This window comes from Heteronotia binoei, chromosome 8, assembly GCF_032191835.1.
Source record: "Heteronotia binoei isolate CCM8104 ecotype False Entrance Well chromosome 8, APGP_CSIRO_Hbin_v1, whole genome shotgun sequence".
NCBI lineage: Eukaryota > Metazoa > Chordata > Lepidosauria > Squamata > Gekkonidae > Heteronotia > Heteronotia binoei.
This window is the reverse complement of record NC_083230.1, coordinates 83,168,865-83,175,904: the sequence shown is the minus strand read 5'-3', so window position 1 is coordinate 83,175,904 and position 7,040 is coordinate 83,168,865.

Here is a 7,040-nt window from a genome sequence, read left to right as displayed (position 1 = left end):
TGCTGAAGATGGAACATCTGCCAGAAAGAAGTATAAAATTGATAAGAATTATTGACAGGATGCAAAGTACCTTGTGGACATATTTCTTCCTTGTTAACAGAACTGCTGGGAGCCCTGTAGGGTTTCATGTTTTGATATAGAGAAGGGGAAACAATAAGGCCAAAGAGAGACACATTTCTTCTCTCTCACTCAGCCTGAAGAGTAGAAAAAACAACCATGTAACCCCAAGAGCTTGAAAAAACGATTTAAGCTCCAGGTGACCTTTGCATATTAAAATTGGGGAAGTTAACCATTAGGTCACAGTGTAAACTATTAGACCCACTACAGTCATCCAGATTCTAGCCTATTATTTATGCTATATCCAGCAAAAGTCACCAATGGAGCCAGAGAATGAACTTGAAGGAACCACTGGTTAACTGCTGTCAAGTTATCTTGTCAACTGATGATGCTCTGAAATCATATTTTTTCTAAAAATGTATCATCTTACTTTCTGGATGCATTCTTACAAATCTCAATAGGACAGTACTGTAAGTCTGCTGCAACATAATACAAAAAAGAGGCTGGTTAATCTTACAGACTAACGATTTTATTAAGGCATAGGTTTTCATGGTCTAACTAGAGTCTGTTCTGAAATGAATTCTCAATTAGCAGAATACAAAGCAGAGGGAAAGAAAAAACGCTGAACTGTGGATGCTGAAAGGTCATGAAATGCAAAAGGCTGTGGTTACTATAACACGTTGATGCTATCGCCAACTACAAATGTTGTGAATGATCACTGTGTTTATCTTACATACTTTTTGAGTTTTGTGAAGAATGGTCAAATTACATCCCACAGCCTTTTAACCTCACTATACATTCCTTCTCTCCCTCTGCTGTGTACATATTCTGCTGACTGAAAGTCCATTTCACGCATCTGACAAAATGGGCTTCAGTCCATGAAATCTTATGCTTCAACAAACCTGAGACTTCAATATGCCACAAGACTCTTTTGCCTTAAGTGCATTCTGTGCTTTAGAAAAACAAACTGCACCAAAGTACAGTAATCCAAAATTTGCAACATGCCTACTTTGTGTTAATTAAACGTATGGTTGCTAACTTTAGATAATCTATTCTGCTCCTCCAAGTCCTTGGAGGAGGCAAAGGGAACTACATAGGGCACTACCCAATTCTTATTCTGCCCTTCCACAACATAATGTCTGCCTGATTTTTATCTTGCATTTCCACCATAAAGCTCATAGCAGTACACATGGCCTACCTTTCCTCTAATCCCGCCAAAAAAAAACCCTGTGAACTGGATTGGGATCAGAATGACTGGCCCAAGGACACCCAGTGAGCTGTATGGCTAAACAGGGATATGAACCCAGGTCTCCCCAGCCCTACTTCAATATGGCATGCATTTAACCATTTAGAAGTAACCTTGGAAATGCTTTTTAAAATAAGTCTGTGTCAATAAGAAACAGTAGGTTTCTTAAGTGCAGTGAGGGATTAAGTGGCAGGGGATTCAAGGATGGGATGCATTTAAAGAAGGGAAGGAAAAGATTCCAAACCAAGATTCCATGCGAGGAAGGAAAAGATTCCAATCTTAAGCTTTATTTTTGTGAGTCCTCAGAACCTAAACCACAGTGAAAAGTTACATTGGCAGATATAAGGTTAAGAGGGAATGGAGAACCAACAATAAAAGCAACTAGAGCAGTTCAGAAGAACAGCAACAAGCCCTTCACATCACCCACATTTTACCAATAAAAATGGGAGAGATGAAGGGAAACGAAGTGGCTTGCAGATCACACCACTCAGGCATTGCTAGTCCTGGCGTCAGGATCATGCTACCAGCCCATGTGGCCTTGATTTAATACAAAGCACTGCGGCAGGTTAAGTGGAGGATTACTGATAAAGACACACAATACATATATAAAAGGTTGCAGCTCTTGCACAATTAGTGGACAGTCAAAAAAGCAGCACAGCAAGCAATACTGGAGCACAAAGTGCACCAGGCGAAACAGTGCAAGGCCTTGGGGGCAAGAGGGACATGACAGTTCATACAGAGGGACTCTGACTATACAGCAGGAAATCCATTCCAGGCCAATTATATTTCCCTGTCCAATAGGAACAATATACCTGCTGGGATCTCTTCCCAATTTGCTCCAAAACCCTAATGATTCGTCACCAGAAGCACAGTGGATGTGGTATTTGGAGCATGAGAAATTCCCTCCTCCTGTGTGGGTTTTCTTTTTAAATCTCCATTGCCCAAAGAGGGCTGTTCACTTACTCTATTGAAGCCTACAGAGAGCGGACAGCAAAGAGACCAAAAATGGGGCCCTGTTAATTGGGAAGACTCAGCTCAGTTAGCACCCATTTTGTAATGGAGGTAGAGTTACACATAGTCTTCACCAGGCGAAGTGCAGGGGCCCTACAGGGACTGGGAGTCACTGAATTTCAGTGTGCTACTCAGAAACACACATCTAGCTTGTTCACACATCTCCCCATCACTGCCCACTCCATGCATGGGAGGCAGAACCTATTAATAACAGGACTGAGGAATGGTATCACAGTTCAACTGATTATGTATGAAAGCAACCTTTCCCCAAGAGCAAACAGAGAGGCCCCATTCACTGCACAAGGGCAGGACACATTTATGGGGGAGAATAAGCATTCTTAGAAATTAATACTTTCTCCTCATTATATACCTTCCTTTTTAACTTTGCTTTCCCACAGGCTGCAAGAAGTGAAGGCCTTGATCTGGATAGCTCAGGCTAGCCTGATCTTGTCAGATCTTGGAAGCTAAGCAGGGTCATCCCTGGCTAATATACCTCCAAGGAGTGCCAGTATCATAATGTGGAGGCAGGCAACGGCAAACTACCTCTGAATGTCTTTTGCCTTAGAAACCCCATGGGATTGCCATAAGTCAGCTGTGACTTAGCAGCACTTTCCTCTACCACCACAAGAAGTGAAGAGCATGAAAGCAAAGAAGCTATTCTGCATGCAAGAAAACCAGAAAGCTACTTCCACAAATACTAAACACTGCTCACAGTGCAGCAGAACACAGCCTTGGCGCCATTAAAAATATGTTTGCCATGTACTTCACTCCCCTTGTCCCAGTGTGTGCCCTAAAACAGAACATCCTTCCTCTGCTGTCCAAAAAGCTGGTGCAGACATGTCACCTTCCAGAGGTTTGGCATTGGCACTCACCTGTGAAAACAAGCATTGGTTTAGGACCCCAGCCTTTCCCATAGATGCTGGTGTACTCTGACAAGGCACTCACAATCACAGTTCTCAAAGCGGAACGTCACCTATTACCAAGATGGTACAGGCCACTGCTAGGGGATGTGTGAGCTCTTCCCCATACCTACTACTAGGTGCACATTAGTACTTGTGCATGCCTTGTGTGGACCAAGAGGAAGACTGTCAACCCATTCTGAATTAATCACATCACTACACAGATAGCTTATGAGTAACTGCCACATTGGGTAAGAAGACTCATCACCCTATTTTCCATAAGCTCTCCCCCCTTTCACACTACCCCTTCCTCTAAAACCTCAACTATACATATACTTGGTCTGCATTGTTTCCCTCAGTCTTTTCACCTTTTTGAATCTTCTTTCATGTACCAGAATAAAAGCAGCTGAAGCTGCCTATCTTACTTCTGTGTTTGCTATTTTCAAGAATGACTCAATATACTACAAATGCTTCTGGGTCAAACGGATTGGGAGGACATAGAATGAATTTGGTGTTTTTGTATTTCACAAACACTAACTCCAATATGTACTGACACTAACCTGTCAGTTAAAGAGGCAACATTTGTCAGCTTCTGGGTGTTTATTTTTTTGCTCCATAAATGCCAAGGATACTTAATTGGTGCTCAAAACCCCAAAGTCGCAATGTCCTATTCAGTTTAGTAGGTCTTATATCTTCAAATAAACTTGGTCCAGAGTCTGAACTTCCTGTTAAAGACACTATGTCTTGTACCCCATTTGTGAACTTTGTCAGAAAGAGTCTCAACTCTGGCTCCATTGTATCATTGAAGGAAAGTGGCATTCCCCACCCCCAGATTTTGCCCACACCAATATTAAAGGGAGAAAAAGGGAAGAGAAAATGTTTCTCCTAAGATATGGACTTTGCCTTCTTAGATCAGTAATTGCTGCTCTCCTTTGCTCTTCCCTCACCCATTTTAAATGATCTGAACACCACTCTCCCTACTACACACAAATACTAAAAATACTTTTCTTCTTTTAAGGACCAGCTAAAATCTCTACAGTTTGTGCAATCACTGCATTTATATTTTTAAATTCTCTATCCTCCATCAGTAAAAATCTCATTACCTTTTTTTTAAAAAAACCTCTTACTTTGTAAAACTAGTCTTTTCTTTTTTTCCTCTCCCTCCCCACCCCACCCTTCCATCAAACACTCCTCTAAGAACAAAAAGCACAACACGCACAGCACAGTCACAAAGAATATCCTCCCTTGGTTTTCCTATTTTACATGCCACCTTTGGATGAAAAGATTGTGTGAGCTGTACCTGATCCTGTTACTGTGAAGAAAAATCTTCACAAAAATGATAAGACAATCAGTACCCAAATCACTGAGTAGTAACAGTAATTATTTGTCACCCTCTAGTGGCTAGATGGTGTAGGGGACCAGGCTGCCTTTAACAGGAATGAGCAACTCAATCTTGGAGGCTGTGTGCCAAACAGGGGTGCAAAAAAGTTTGTCTTTCGTCACCCTGAAAAAACAACATTCCACAGACTGCACACATTGAACCTTCCCTTCTCAAGAGAAATGATTCTATTTCAGGGGAGAACATTCATGCCTCTGGGAAGCAAGTGGACTGCCTGGTTGGTACAATCTTGGCAGTGAAGAACCTGTAAGGGAAAGGGTTTTTTTGGGGGGGAGGGGTAACCTGTTAATATCAAAGAACTGATCAAAGACACAGTCAGAATAACAGACTTGCCTCCTGGGGCTATGCAAATTCAAGTTATTCCACATCTCTGTGAACTATACTCACTCCAGCCCAATCCTTTACCTGTGCATTTCCATGTAGCCAGCTTGCTACAGGTAGACAAAAAATAAATAAATCCATGAATCATTCACTGACCAACTGATAGCACAGGAATTCTACTCCTTTGAGCTGACTTCACATCAACATGCCAATGTAATGTAAAAGTTTGCTATTGGCTTTTCTCTTCCTTGGGGAAACCTTTCAGGGTTCTTCCAGATAAGCACCTGAAATGCTAGGCATGACTGAATCAGCACATGACAGCTGCAAGCTACATGAAGGTCTCATCATGGTCTCAAGGCTACAAACCCACAAAGAGTGGAAGGGTCAGTGATGCTAGCATTCAATCAGAAACTGTTGCACCAAACTTCTGATATCACCAAGTACAATTTCCTTGACGTACTACCTGTGCTGGCATTATGGCACTGGAGGAGCTACTGTCTGGAATATCTGCATGCAAACTGAGTCCCAGAGAGACCTGAGGCTAAAACCAAGCCTGCCTCACATTTCAAAAAAGATGTGTCGCCTCTTACGGGGCATCTCACTGCAAACACCAGCAGATGAAAGGAGCAACATGTCTGAAGACACATAGTAAACACATGCCCAGTAGCTTTACCCTGGGCATATGTTTAGTGCACTTCCCTTCACACCTGTTAAAGCAGCAACAAAGGTGGAATGGGAAGCTGTCTTTATCATACTTTATCATACAGTTCTCCCTTTCACCCATACTGTTTCTAGTGCTCATCTGTTTTCTGCTAATGCCTTCCTTGCCCCATCCTCCCAACAATAAAAGGAAAAAACAAAACAAAAACTGAACTCAGAGCCTGATTCTTAGAGACTCCTAATACTATTTTCCTGAAGGACTGAAGTCTAGTATATCATCTCAAAGGAAGGCAAAAGCCCAACTCTGCAGAAAATCACAAACCCCAAGTGACAAAAGACTCCAGGTGAAAGGCTGGCCGGGACGGTGGGGGGAGAGGCAAATCTGCCAAGAGAACATGTGCTAAAATATTGGAAGAGTTTCCTATTAAAATTCCCTTTTATATTGCCCACCTACTTCTCCAAACACCAGTCAAACTTCAAAACAAAACAAAGAGCCAAACATACTGAACAATCTTAATACGATTGACTAGTATGCATACACCCAGTATAATAGTTCCTCTCTTGCAGCTTCATAAAATAATTCCTCTATTTTTTCTCCTTTAAAGTATTCTCTTTAATACAAGTCTCCCTGCTCATTCCCCCTTTATACATCTCTACCCTCATCCCAGCCCAAGCCCACCCACCTTTGAAGCTACAGCCATTAAAATAAACTCCCATGAAAAAGCCTCCCAACTTTGAGGCAAAGCAATGATACAGCCCGTCTCACTGAATCTAGGAAAAACAACAAGCAGCTATTCCAATACATGCACTTGTGGAATTACAGAGAGCCTTGGACTTGTAAATTAACAGACGTGTGTAGGCAATTAACCCTGCACATCCTACAGATTTCACTGGTTCTGAAATACTTAAAATAAAAGACACGAAGTGTTGCATGATAGGGCAAAGGAATAACAACATATTGAATCATACATCTTAGGTATTGACTACACTCAAGCTGTCACAGACACACAAATTTTTACACATTTTGCTTCTGGTAGGCATCTCCATGTATAGACACTCATGTTTAAAATAATGGATATGATTTCACCATGTCATCTCTAATTCCTGTTCTTAGCAAAGTTCTGACTTCTTTTTAAGCACAGATACAATCCAGTCGAACTTTGTGGAGTCAGTGAGAAAAGGCGGGGCAGCTTTTCAAAGGGCAGGGGATGTCCTCACAATGCAAGATATTGAATTGTCACTGCACTGCTTTTTCCCTTTAATGTGTCTTATCAACAGATAAAAAGTGTAAGCCACGACATTTTGTGGCACCAGCTTTTACATGGTATTGATAAATAATTAATTCAATGTGGAAAAAAATTAAAATAAAGCACCATACATTAAGCAAGCCCTTGAAAGGAAGAAAGTTGAAATAAGAATACAGGATAGAGAGATGTCATTAGGAAAA